Source organism: Puntigrus tetrazona, unplaced genomic scaffold (assembly GCF_018831695.1).
Source record: "Puntigrus tetrazona isolate hp1 unplaced genomic scaffold, ASM1883169v1 S000000985, whole genome shotgun sequence".
Taxonomy (NCBI): domain Eukaryota; kingdom Metazoa; phylum Chordata; class Actinopteri; order Cypriniformes; family Cyprinidae; genus Puntigrus; species Puntigrus tetrazona.
In genome coordinates, this window is record NW_025048580.1 from 1 (window position 1) to 12,220 (window position 12,220).

The 12,220-nt window shown below is 39.0% G+C and overlaps 9 non-coding genes and 18 pseudogenes across 9 annotated transcripts; all 27 read left to right on the forward strand.

Moving 5' to 3' along the window:
- Positions 1-1,812: 1,812 nt before the first annotated feature.
- LOC122338500 lies at positions 1,813-1,930 on the forward strand (annotated as a pseudogene).
- Positions 1,931-2,204: 274 nt separating this feature from the next.
- On the forward strand, positions 2,205-2,323 carry LOC122338509 (annotated as a pseudogene).
- Positions 2,324-2,597: 274 nt separating this feature from the next.
- On the forward strand, positions 2,598-2,716 carry LOC122338543 (annotated as a pseudogene).
- Positions 2,717-2,989: 273 nt separating this feature from the next.
- LOC122338494 lies at positions 2,990-3,108 on the forward strand (annotated as a pseudogene).
- A 271-nt stretch (positions 3,109-3,379) lies between these two features.
- LOC122338504 lies at positions 3,380-3,498 on the forward strand (annotated as a pseudogene).
- Positions 3,499-3,768: 270 nt separating this feature from the next.
- On the forward strand, positions 3,769-3,886 carry LOC122338503 (annotated as a pseudogene).
- Positions 3,887-4,161: 275 nt separating this feature from the next.
- Positions 4,162-4,280, forward strand: LOC122338486. Its single transcript, XR_006249788.1, has one exon. It is a non-coding gene; the product is annotated as a 5S ribosomal RNA (ribosomal RNA).
- Positions 4,281-4,553: 273 nt separating this feature from the next.
- Positions 4,554-4,672, forward strand: LOC122338526. The gene has a single exon (XR_006249799.1). It is a non-coding gene; the product is annotated as a 5S ribosomal RNA (ribosomal RNA).
- A 274-nt stretch (positions 4,673-4,946) lies between these two features.
- LOC122338564 lies at positions 4,947-5,068 on the forward strand (annotated as a pseudogene).
- Positions 5,069-5,341: 273 nt separating this feature from the next.
- LOC122338507 lies at positions 5,342-5,460 on the forward strand (annotated as a pseudogene).
- A 273-nt stretch (positions 5,461-5,733) lies between these two features.
- Positions 5,734-5,852, forward strand: LOC122338537. The gene has a single exon (XR_006249810.1). It is a non-coding gene; the product is annotated as a 5S ribosomal RNA (ribosomal RNA).
- A 274-nt stretch (positions 5,853-6,126) lies between these two features.
- LOC122338548 lies at positions 6,127-6,245 on the forward strand. The gene has a single exon (XR_006249815.1). It is a non-coding gene; the product is annotated as a 5S ribosomal RNA (ribosomal RNA).
- A 277-nt stretch (positions 6,246-6,522) lies between these two features.
- Positions 6,523-6,639, forward strand: LOC122338514 (annotated as a pseudogene).
- Positions 6,640-6,913: 274 nt separating this feature from the next.
- Positions 6,914-7,032, forward strand: LOC122338531. Its single transcript, XR_006249804.1, has one exon. It is a non-coding gene; the product is annotated as a 5S ribosomal RNA (ribosomal RNA).
- A 272-nt stretch (positions 7,033-7,304) lies between these two features.
- Positions 7,305-7,423, forward strand: LOC122338495 (annotated as a pseudogene).
- A 273-nt stretch (positions 7,424-7,696) lies between these two features.
- LOC122338508 lies at positions 7,697-7,815 on the forward strand (annotated as a pseudogene).
- Positions 7,816-8,088: 273 nt separating this feature from the next.
- On the forward strand, positions 8,089-8,206 carry LOC122338488 (annotated as a pseudogene).
- A 272-nt stretch (positions 8,207-8,478) lies between these two features.
- Positions 8,479-8,597, forward strand: LOC122338544 (annotated as a pseudogene).
- Positions 8,598-8,870: 273 nt separating this feature from the next.
- Positions 8,871-8,989, forward strand: LOC122338559. Its single transcript, XR_006249816.1, has one exon. It is a non-coding gene; the product is annotated as a 5S ribosomal RNA (ribosomal RNA).
- A 274-nt stretch (positions 8,990-9,263) lies between these two features.
- On the forward strand, positions 9,264-9,382 carry LOC122338545 (annotated as a pseudogene).
- A 274-nt stretch (positions 9,383-9,656) lies between these two features.
- On the forward strand, positions 9,657-9,775 carry LOC122338493. The gene has a single exon (XR_006249789.1). It is a non-coding gene; the product is annotated as a 5S ribosomal RNA (ribosomal RNA).
- A 273-nt stretch (positions 9,776-10,048) lies between these two features.
- LOC122338505 lies at positions 10,049-10,167 on the forward strand. Its single transcript, XR_006249790.1, has one exon. It is a non-coding gene; the product is annotated as a 5S ribosomal RNA (ribosomal RNA).
- Positions 10,168-10,439: 272 nt separating this feature from the next.
- Positions 10,440-10,559, forward strand: LOC122338563 (annotated as a pseudogene).
- A 273-nt stretch (positions 10,560-10,832) lies between these two features.
- On the forward strand, positions 10,833-10,951 carry LOC122338542 (annotated as a pseudogene).
- Positions 10,952-11,223: 272 nt separating this feature from the next.
- On the forward strand, positions 11,224-11,342 carry LOC122338516. The gene has a single exon (XR_006249791.1). It is a non-coding gene; the product is annotated as a 5S ribosomal RNA (ribosomal RNA).
- A 273-nt stretch (positions 11,343-11,615) lies between these two features.
- LOC122338489 lies at positions 11,616-11,733 on the forward strand (annotated as a pseudogene).
- A 274-nt stretch (positions 11,734-12,007) lies between these two features.
- On the forward strand, positions 12,008-12,126 carry LOC122338546 (annotated as a pseudogene).
- The last annotated feature ends 94 nt before the right edge of the window (positions 12,127-12,220 follow it).

Below are 12,220 nucleotides of genomic sequence, written 5' to 3' on the forward strand. Positions count from 1 at the left end.
GCTCTTTGCTTTCCCTTACTGCTATTTTAGATTCAATTGCCTTTAAAGTAGCTGTTCTTTAAACAGAGTTTGGCTGTTTTTAACTACTTAACTAATGCTCTTATCTTTAATGTAGCTCATTTTGTTTTTAGTATTTTTTTGTATTTCATTCATTGCTTATCTAGTATAATGGCACTTAGTGTGCCTCACCTGGCAAATAGGGGCTTTTTGCAGCAGCTTTAGAAACTACGGCCATCCCCACCCTGTTCACGCCTGATCTCGTCTGATCTCAGGAAGCTAAGCAGAGTTGGGCCTAGTTAGTACTTGGATGGGGAGACTGCCTAGGAATACCAGGTGCTGTAAGTTTTGAGTTTTCACTACTTATCTAATACACTGGCCCTTAGTGTGGCCAAAGTTTGACCAGCTCTTTGCTTTCCCTTACTGCTTATTTAATTCAATTGCCTTTAAAGTAGCTGTTCTTTAAACAGAGAGTTTGACTGTTTTAACTACTTAACTAATGCTCTTATCTTTAATGTAGCTCATTTTGAAATATTTTTTTGTATTTCATTCATTTACTTATCTAGTATAATGGCACTTAAGTGTGCCTCACCTTAAAATAGGGGCTTTTGCAGCAGCTTTAGAAACTGCGGCCATACCACCTGTTCACGCCTGATCTTCGTCTGATCTCAGAAGCTAAGCAGAGTTGGGCTAGTTAGTACTTGGATGGGGAGACTGCCTAGGAGATACCAGGTGCTGTAAGTTTTTGAGTTTTCACTACTTATCTAATACACTGGCCCTTGAGTGTGTGGCCAAAGTTTGACCAGCTCTTTGCTTTCCCTTACTGCTTATTTAATTCAATTGCGCTAAAAAAGTAGCTGTTCTTTAAACAGAGAGTTTGACTGTTTTTAACTACTTAACTAATGCTCTTATCTTTAATGTAGCTCATTTTGAAGCATTTTTTTTTGTATTTCATTCATTACTTATCTGAGTATAATGGCACTTGGTGTGCCTCACCTTAAAATAGGGAGCTTTTTGCAGCAGCTTTCGCTTACGACCATCCCACCCTGTTCACGCCTGATCTGCGTCTGATCTCAGAAGCTAAGCAGAGTTGGGCCTAGTTAGTGCCTTGGATGGGAGCTGCCTAGGAATACCAGGTGCTGTAGAGTTTTTGATTTTTCACTACTTATCTAATACACTAGCAGCCATAGTGTGGCAAAAGTTTGACCAGCTCTTTGCTTTCCCTTACTGCTTATTTAATTCAATTGCCTTTAAAGTAGCTGTTCTTTAAACAGAGATTTGACTGTTTTAACTACTTAACTAATGTAAACATGCTAATGTAGCTCATTTTGGAAGTATTTTTTTGTATTTCATTCATTGCTTATCTGAGCTAATGGCACTTAGTGTGCCTCACAGCAAAATAGAGGGCTTTTGCAGCAGCTTTGGCTACGGCCATACCACCCTGTTCCGCCTGATCTCGTCTCTGATCTCAGGCTAAGCAGAGTTGGGGCCTGGTTAGTACTTGGATGGGAGACTGCCTAGGAATACCAGGTGCTGTAAGTTTTTGAGTTTTTCACTACTTATCTAATACACTGGCCCTTAGTGTGGCCAAAGTTTGACCAGCTCTTTGCTTTCCCTTACTGCTTATTTAATTCAATTGCCTTTAAAGTAGCTGTTCTTTAAACAGAGTTTGACTGTTTTTAACTACTTAACTAATGCTCTTATCTTTAATGTAGCTCATTTTGAAGTATTTTTGTATTTCATTCATTACTTATCTAGTATAATGGCACTTAGTGTGCCTCACCTTAAAATAGGGGCTTTTTGCAGCAGCTTTTCGCTTACGGCCATCCCACCTGTTCACGCCTGATCTCGTCTGATCTCAGAAGCTAAGCAGAGTTGGGCCTAGTTAGTACTTGGATGGGAGACTGCCTAGGAATACCAGGTGCTGTAAGTTTTGAGTTTTTCACTACTTATCTAATACACTGGCCCTTAGTGTGGCCAAAGTTTGACCAGCTCTTTGCTTTCCCTTACTGCTTATTTAATTCAATTGCCTTTAAAGTAGCTGTTCTTTAAACAGAGTTTGACTGTTTTTAACTACTTAACTAATGCTCTTATCTTTAATGTAGCTCATTTTGAAGTATTTTTTTGTATTTCATTCATTACTTATCTAGTATAATGGCATAGTGTGCCTCACCTTAAAATAGGGGGCTTTTTGCAGCAGCTTTCGCTTACACGGCCATCCCACCCTGTTCACGCCTGATCTCGTCTGATCTCAGAAGCTAAGCAGAGTTGGGCCTAGTTAGTACTTGGATGGGAGACTGCCTAGGAATACCAGGTGCTGTAAGTTTTTGAGTTTTTCACTACTTATCTAATACACTGGCCCTTAGTGTGGCCAAAGTTTGACCAGCTCTTTGCTTTCCCTTACTGCTTATTTAATTCAATTGCCTTTAAAGTAGCTGTTCTTTAAACAGAGTTTGACTGTTTTTAACTACTTAACTAATGCTCTTATCTTTAATGTAGCTCATTTTGAATATTTTTTTGTATTTCATTCATTACTTATCTAGTATAATGGCACTTAGTGTGCCTCACCTTAAAATAGGGGCTTTTTGCAGCAGCTTTAAGCTTACGGCCATCCCACCCTGTTCACGCCTGATCTCGTCTGATCTCAGAAGCTAAGCAGAGTTGGGCCTAGTTAGTACTTGGATGGGAGACTGCCTAGGAATACCAGGTGCTGTAAGTTTTTGAGTTTTTCACTACTTATCTAATACACTGGCCCTTAGTGTGGCCAAAGTTTGACCAGCTCTTTGCTTTCCCTTACTGCTTATTTAATTCAATTGCCTTTAAAGTAGCTGTTCTTTAAACAGAGTTTGACTGTTTTTAACTACTTAACTAATGCTCTTATCTTTAATGTAGCTCATTTTGAAGTATTTTTTTGTATTTCATTCATTACTTATCTAGTATAATGGCACTTAGTGTGCCTCACCTTAAAATAGGGGGCTTTTGCAGCAGCTTTGCTTCTGGCCATCCCACCCTGTTCACACCTGATCTCGTCTGATCTCAGAAGCTAAGCAGAGTTGGGCCTAGTTAGTACTTGGATGGGAGACTGCCTAGGAATACCAGGTGCTGTAAGTTTTGAGTTTTTCACTACTTATCTAATACACTGGCCCTTAGTGTGGCCAAAGTTTGACCAGCTCTTTGCTTTCCCTTACTGCTTATTTAATTCAATTGCCTTTAAAGTAGCTGTTCTTTAAACAGAGTTTGACTGTTTTTAACTACTTAACTAATGCTCTTATCTTTAATGTAGCTCATTTTGAAGTATTTTTTGTATTTCATTCATTACTTATCTAGTATAATGGCACTTAGTGTGCCTCACCTTAAAATAGGGGCTTTTTGCAGCAGCTTTAAACACGGCCATCCCACCCTGTTCACGCCTGATCTCGTCTGATCTCAGAAGCTAAGCAGAGTTGGGCCTAGTTAGTACTTGGATGGGAGACTGCCTAGGAATACCAGGTGCTGTAAGTTTTGAGTTTTTCACTACTTATCTAATACACTGGCCCTTAGTGTGGCCAAAGTTTGACCAGCTCTTTGCTTTCCCTTACTGCTTATTTAATTCAATTGCCTTTAAAGTAGCTGTTCTTTAAACAGAGTTTGACTGTTTTTAACTACTTAACTAATGCTCTTATCTTTAATGTAGCTCATTTTGAAGTATTTTTTGTATTTCATTCATTACTTATCTAGTATAATGGCATAGTGTGCCTCACCTTAAAATAGGGGCTTTTTGCAGCAGCTTTAAACTACGGCCATACCACCCTGTTCCGCCTGATCTCGTCTGATCTCAGAAGCTAAGCAGAGTTGGGCCTAGTTAGTACTTGGATGGGAGACTGCCTAGGAATACCAGGTGCTGTAAGTTTTGAGTTTTTCACTACTTATCTAATACACTGGCCCTTAGTGTGGCCAAAGTTTGACCAGCTCTTTGCTTTCCCTTACTGCTTATTTAATTCAATTGCCTTTAAAGTAGCTGTTCTTTAAACAGAGTTTGACTGTTTTTTAACTACTTAACTAATGCTCTTATCTTTAATGTAGCTCATTTTGAAGTATTTTTTTGTATTTCATTCATTACTTATCTAGTATAATGGCACTTAGTGTGCCTCACCTTAAAATAGGGGGCTTTTTGCAGCAGCTTTTGCTTACGGCCATACCACCCTGTTCACGCCTGATCTCGTCTGATCTCAGAAGCTAAGCAGAGTTGGGCCTAGTTAGTACTTGGATGGGAGACTGCCTAGGAATACCAGGTGCTGTAAGTTTTTGAGTTTTTTCACTACTTATCTAATACACTGGCCCTTAGTGTGGCCAAAGTTTGACCAGCTCTTTGCTTTCCCTTACTGCTTATTTAATTCAATTGCCTTTAAAGTAGCTGTTCTTTAAACAGAGTTTGACTGTTTTTAACTACTTAACTAATGCTCTTATCTTTAATGTAGCTCATTTTGAAGTATTTTTTGTATTTCATTCATTACTTATCTAGTATAATGGCACTTAGTGTGCCTCACCTTAAAATAGGGGCTTTGCAGCAGCTTTAAGCTTACGGCCATACCACCCTGTTCACGCCTGATCTCGTCTGATCTCAGAAGCTAAGCAGAGTTGGGCCTAGTTAGTACTTGGATGGGAGACTGCCTAGGAATACCAGGTGCTGTAAGTTTTTTGAGTTTTCACTACTTATCTAATACACTGGCCCTTTAGTGTGGCCAAAGTTTGACCAGCTCTTTGCTTTCCCTTACTGCTTATTTAATTCAATTGCCTTTAAAGTAGCTGTTCTTTAAACAGAGTTTGACTGTTTTTAACTACTTAACTAATGCTCTTATCTTTAATGTAGCTCATTTTGAAGTATATTTTTGTATTTCATTCATTACTTATCTAGTATAATGGCACTTAGTGTGCCTCACCTTAAAATAGGGGCTTTTGCAGCAGCTTTAGCTTACGGCCATACCACCCTGTTCACGCCTGATCTGATCGTCTGATCTCAGAAGCTAAGCAGAGTTGGGCCTAGTTAGTACTTGGATGGGAGACTGCCTAGGAATACCAGGTGCTGTAAGTTTTTGAGTTTTTCACTACTTATCTAATACACTGGCCCTTAGTGTGGCCAAAGTTTGACCAGCTCTTTGCTTTCCCTTACTGCTTATTTAATTCAATTGCCTTTAAAGTAGCTGTTCTTTAAACAGAGTTTGACTGTTTTTAACTACTTAACTAATGCTCTTATCTTTAATGTAGCTCATTTTGAAGTATTTTTTTGTATTTCATTCATTACTTATCTAGTATAATGGCACTTAGTGTGCCTCACCTTAAAATAGGGGCTTTTGCAGCAGCTTTAAGCTTCGGCCATCCCACCCTGTTCACGCCTGATCTCGTCTGATCTCAGAAGCTAAGCAGAGTTGGGCCTAGTTAGTACTTGGATGGGAGACTGCCTAGGAATACCAGGTGCTGTAAGTTTTTGAGTTTTTTCACTACTTATCTAATACACTGGCCCTTAGTGTGGCCAAAGTTTGACCAGCTCTTTGCTTTCCCTTACTGCTTATTTAATTCAATTGCCTTTAAAGTAGCTGTTCTTTAAACAGAGTTTGACTGTTTTTAACTACTTAACTAATGCTCTTATCTTTAATGTAGCTCATTTTGAAGTATTTTTTGTATTTCATTCATTACTTATCTAGTATAATGGCACTTAGTGTGCCTCACCTTAAAATAGGGGCTTTTTGCAGCAGCTTTGCTTACGGCCATACCACCCTGTTCACGCCTGATCTCGTCTGATCTCAGAAGCTAAGCAGAGTTGGGCCTAGTTAGTACTTGGATGGGAGACTGCCTAGGAATACCAGGTGCTGTAAGTTTTTGAGTTTTTCACTACTTATCTAATACACTGGCCCTTAGTGTGGCCAAAGTTTGACCAGCTCTTTGCTTTCCCTTACTGCTTATTTAATTCAATTGCCTTTAAAGTAGCTGTTCTTTAAACAGAGTTTGACTGTTTTTAACTACTTAACTAATGCTCTTATCTTTAATGTAGCTCATTTTGAAGTATTTTTTTGTATTTCATTCATTACTTATCTAGTATAATGGCACTTAGTGTGCCTCACCTTAAAATAGGGGCTTTTTGCAGCAGCTTTAGCTTACGGCCATACCACCCTGTTCACGCCTGATCTCGTCTGATCTCAGAAGCTAAGCAGAGTTGGGCCTAGTTAGTACTTGGATGGGAGACTGCCTAGGAATACCAGGTGCTGTAAGTTTTTGAGTTTTTCACTACTTATCTAATACACTGGCCCTTAGTGTGGCCAAAGTTTGACCAGCTCTTTGCTTTCCCTTACTGCTTATTTAATTCAATTGCCTTTAAAGTAGCTGTTCTTTAAACAGAGTTTGACTGTTTTTAACTACTTAACTAATGCTCTTATCTTTAATGTAGCTCATTTTGAAGTATTTTTTTGTATTTCATTCATTACTTATCTAGTATAATGGCACTTAGTGTGCCTCACCTTAAAATAGGGGGCTTTTTGCAGCAGCTTTAAGCTTTACGGCCATCCCACCCTGTTCACGCCTGATCTCGTCTGATCTCAGAAGCTAAGCAGTTTGGCCTAGTTAGTACTTGGATGGGAGACTGCCTAGGAATACCAGGTGCTGTAAGTTTTTGAGTTTTTCACTACTTATCTAATACACTGGCCCTTAGTGTGGCCAAAGTTTGACCAGCTCTTTGCTTTCCCTTACTGCTTATTTAATTCAATTGCCTTTAAAGTAGCTGTTCTTTAAACAGAGTTTGACTGTTTTTAACTACTTAACTAATGCTCTTATCTTTAATGTAGCTCATTTTGAAGTATTTTTTTGTATTTCATTCATTACTTATCTAGTATAATGGCACTTAGTGTGCCTCACCTTAAAATAGGGGGCTTTTGCAGCAGCTTTAGCTTACAGCCATACCACCCTGTTCACGCCTGATCTCGTCTGATCTCAGAAGCTAAGCAGAGTTGGGCCTAGTTAGTACTTGGATGGGAGACTGCCTAGGAATACCAGGTGCTGTAAGTTTTTGAGTTTTTCACTACTTATCTAATACACTGGCCCTTAGTGTGGCCAAAGTTTGACCAGCTCTTTGCTTTCCCTTACTGCTTATTTAATTCAATTGCCTTTAAAGTAGCTGTTCTTTAAACAGAGTTTGACTGTTTTTAACTACTTAACTAATGCTCTTATCTTTAATGTAGCTCATTTTGAAGTATTTTTTGTATTTCATTCATTACTTATCTAGTATAATGGCACTTAGTGTGCCTCACCTTAAAATAGGGCTTTTTGCAGCAGCTTTTAAACACGGCCATACCACCCTGTTCACGCCTGATCTCGTCTGATCTCAGAAGCTAAGCAGAGTTGGGCCTAGTTAGTACTTGGATGGGAGACTGCCTAGGAATACCAGGTGCTGTAAGTTTTTGAGTTTTTCACTACTTATCTAATACACTGGCCCTTAGTGTGGCCAAAGTTTGACCAGCTCTTTGCTTTCCCTTACTGCTTATTTAATTCAATTGCCTTTAAAGTAGCTGTTCTTTAAACAGAGTTTGACTGTTTTTAACTACTTAACTAATGCTCTTATCTTTAATGTAGCTCATTTTGAAGTATTTTTTTGTATTTCATTCATTACTTATCTAGTATAATGGCACTTAGTGTGCCTCACCTAAAATAGGGGGCTTTTGCAGCAGCTTTAAGCTTCGGCCATCCCACCCTGTTCACGCCTGATCTCGTCTGATCTCAGAAGCTAAGCAGAGTTGGGCCTAGTTAGTACTTGGATGGGAGACTGCCTAGGAATACCAGGTGCTGTAAGTTTTTGAGTTTTTCACTACTTATCTAATACACTGGCCCTTAGTGTGGCCAAAGTTTGACCAGCTCTTTGCTTTCCCTTACTGCTTATTTAATTCAATTGCCTTTAAAGTAGCTGTTCTTTAAACAGAGTTTGACTGTTTTTAACTACTTAACTAATGCTCTTATCTTTAATGTAGCTCATTTTGAAGTATTTTTGTATTTCATTCATTACTTATCTAGTATAATGGCACTTAGTGTGCCTCACCTTAAAATAGGGGGCTTTTTGCAGCAGCTTTCGCTTACGGCCATACCACCTGTTCACGCCTGATCTCGTCTGATCTCAGAAGCTAAGCAGAGTTGGGCCTAGTTAGTACTTGGATGGGAGACTGCCTAGGAATACCAGGTGCTGTAAGTTTTTGAGTTTTTCACTACTTATCTAATACACTGGCCCTTAGTGTGGCCAAAGTTTGACCAGCTCTTTGCTTTCCCTTACTGCTTATTTAATTCAATTGCCTTTAAAGTAGCTGTTCTTTAAACAGAGTTTGACTGTTTTTAACTACTTAACTAATGCTCTTATCTTTAATGTAGCTCATTTTGAAGTATTTTTGTATTTCATTCATTACTTATCTAGTATAATGGCACTTAGTGTGCCTCACCTTAAAATAGGGGCTTTTGCAGCAGCTTTAAGCTTACGGCCATCCCACCCTGTTCACGCCTGATCTCGTCTGATCTCAGAAGCTAAGCAGAGTTGGGCCTAGTTAGTACTTGGATGGGAGACTGCCTAGGAATACCAGGTGCTGTAAGTTTTGAGTTTTTCACTACTTATCTAATACACTGGCCCTTAGTGTGGCCAAAGTTTGACCAGCTCTTTGCTTTCCCTTACTGCTTATTTAATTCAATTGCCTTTAAAGTAGCTGTTCTTTAAACAGAGTTTGACTGTTTTTAACTACTTAACTAATGCTCTTATCTTTAATGTAGCTCATTTTGAAGTATTTTTTTGTATTTCATTCATTACTTATCTAGTATAATGGCACTTAGTGTGCCTCACCTTAAAATAGGGGCTTTTGCAGCAGCTTTAAGCTTACGGCCATACCACCCTGTTCACGCCTGATCTCGTCTGATCTCAGAAGCTAAGCAGAGTTGGGCCTAGTTAGTACTTGGATGGGAGACTGCCTAGGAATACCAGGTGCTGTAAGTTTTTGAGTTTTTCACTACTTATCTAATACACTGGCCCTTAGTGTGGCCAAAGTTTGACCAGCTCTTTGCTTTCCTTACTGCTTATTTAATTCAATTGCCTTTAAAGTAGCTGTTCTTTAAACAGAGTTTGACTGTTTTTAACTACTTAACTAATGCTCTTATCTTTAATGTAGCTCATTTTGAAGTATTTTTTTGTATTTCATTCATTACTTATCTAGTATAATGGCACTTAGTGTGCCTCACCTTAAAATAGGGGCTTTTTGCAGCAGCTTTTAGCTTACGGCCATCCCACCCTGTTCACGCCTGATCTCGTCTGATCTCAGAAGCTAAGCAGAGTTGGGCCTAGTTAGTACTTGGATGGGAGACTGCCTAGGAATACCAGGTGCTGTAAGTTTTGAGTTTTTCACTACTTATCTAATACACTGGCCCTTAGTGTGGCCAAAGTTTGACCAGCTCTTTGCTTTCCCTTACTGCTTATTTAATTCAATTGCCTTTAAAGTAGCTGTTCTTTAAACAGAGTTTGACTGTTTTTAACTACTTAACTAATGCTCTTATCTTTAATGTAGCTCATTTTGAAGTATTTTTTTGTATTTCATTCATTACTTATCTAGTATAATGGCACTTAGTGTGCCTCACCTTAAAATAGGGGGCTTTTTGCAGCAGCTTTAGCTTACGGCCATACCACCCTGTTCACGCCTGATCTCGTCTGATCTCAGAAGCTAAGCAGAGTTGGGCCTAGTTAGTACTTGGATGGGAGACTGCCTAGGAATACCAGGTGCTGTAAGTTTTTGAGTTTTTCACTACTTATCTAATACACTGGCCCTTAGTGTGGCCAAAGTTTGACCAGCTCTTTGCTTTCCTTACTGCTTATTTAATTCAATTGCCTTTAAAGTAGCTGTTCTTTAAACAGAGTTTGACTGTTTTTAACTACTTAACTAATGCTCTTATCTTTAATGTAGCTCATTTTGAAGTATTTTTTGTATTTCATTCATTACTTATCTAGTATAATGGCACTTAGTGTGCCTCACCTTAAAAATAGGGGCTTTTTGCAGCAGCTTTAGCTTACGGCCATACCACCCTGTTCACGCCTGATCTCGTCTGATCTCAGAAGCTAAGCAGAGTTGGGCCTAGTTAGTACTTGGATGGGAGACTGCCTAGGAATACCAGGTGCTGTAAGTTTTGAGTTTTTCACTACTTATCTAATACACTGGCCCTTAGTGTGGCCAAAGTTTGACCAGCTCTTTGCTTTCCCTTACTGCTTATTTAATTCAATTGCCTTTAAAGTAGCTGTTCTTTAAACAGAGTTTGACTGTTTTTAACTACTTAACTAATGCTCTTATCTTTAATGTAGCTCATTTTGAAGTATTTTTTTGTATTTCATTCATTACTTATCTAGTATAATGGCACTTAGTGTGCCTCACCTTAAAATAGGGGCTTTTGCAGCAGCTTTAGCTTACTGGCCATACCACCCTGTTCACGCCTGATCTCGTCTGATCTCAGAAGCTAAGCAGAGTTGGGCCTAGTTAGTACTTGGATGGGAGACTGCCTAGGAATACCAGGTGCTGTAAGTTTTGAGTTTTTCACTACTTATCTAATACACTGGCCCTTAGTGTGGCCAAAGTTTGACCAGCTCTTTGCTTTCCCTTACTGCTTATTTAATTCAATTGCCTTTAAAGTAGCTGTTCTTTAAACAGAGTTTGACTGTTTTTAACTACTTAACTAATGCTCTTATCTTTAATGTAGCTCATTTTGAAGTATTTTTTTTTGTATTTCATTCATTACTTATCTAGTATAATGGCATTAGTGTGCCTCACCTTAAAATAGGGGCTTTTTGCAGCAGCTTTAGCTTCGGCCATACCACCCTGTTCACGCCTGATCTCGTCTGATCTCAGAAGCTAAGCAGAGTTGGGCCTAGTTAGTACTTGGATGGGAGACTGCCTAGGAATACCAGGTGCTGTAGTTTTTGAGTTTTTCACTACTTATCTAATACACTGGCCCTTAGTGTGGCCAAAGTTTGACCAGCTCTTTGCTTTCCCTTACTGCTTATTTAATTCAATTGCCTTTAAAGTAGCTGTTCTTTAAACAGAGTTTGACTGTTTTTAACTACTTAACTAATGCTCTTATCTTTAATGTAGCTCATTTTGAAGTATTTTTTTGTATTTCATTCATTACTTATCTAGTATAATGGCACTTAGTGTGCCTCACCTTAAAATAGGGGCTTTTGCAGCAGCTTTCGCTTACGGCCATACCACCCTGTTCACGCCTGATCTCGTCTGATCTCAGAAGCTAAGCAGAGTTGGGCCTAGTTAGTACTTGGATGGGAGACTGCCTAGGAATACCAGGTGCTGTAAGTTTTGAGTTTTTCACTACTTATCTAATACACTGGCCCTTAGTGTGGCCAAAGTTTGACCAGCTCTTTGCTTTCCCTTACTGCTTATTTAATTCAATTGCCTTTAAAGTAGCTGTTCTTTAAACAGAGTTTGACTGTTTTTAACTACTTAACTAATGCTCTTATCTTTAATGTAGCTCATTTTGAAGTATTTTTTTGTATTTCATTCATTACTTATCTAGTATAATGGCACTTAGTGTGCCTCACCTTAAAATAGGGGCTTTTTGCAGCAGCTTTAGCTTACGGCCATACCACCTGTTCACGCCTGATCTCGTCTGATCTCAGAAGCTAAGCAGAGTTGGGCCTAGTTAGTACTTGGATGGGAGACTGCCTAGGAATACCAGGTGCTGTAAGTTTTTGAGTTTTTCACTACTTATCTAATACACTGGCCCTTAGTGTGGCCAAAGTTTGACCAGCTCTTTGCTTTCCCTTACTGCTTATTTAATTCAATTGCCTTTAAAGTAGCTGTTCTTTAAACAGAGTTTGACTGTTTTTAACTACTTAACTAATGCTCTTATCTTTAATGTAGCTCATTTTGAAGTATTTTTTTGTATTTCATTCATTACTTATCTAGTATAATGGCACTTAGTGTGCCTCACCTTAAAATAGGGGGCTTTTGCAGCAGCTTTAGCTTACGGCCATCCCACCCTGTTCACGCCTGATCTCGTCTGATCTCAGAAGCTAAGCAGAGTTGGGCCTAGTTAGTACTTGGATGGGAGACTGCCTAGGAATACCAGGTGCTGTAAGTTTTGAGTTTTTCACTACTTATCTAATACACTGGCCCTTAGTGTGGCCAAAGTTTGACCAGCTCTTTGCTTTCCCTTACTGCTTATTTAATTCAAT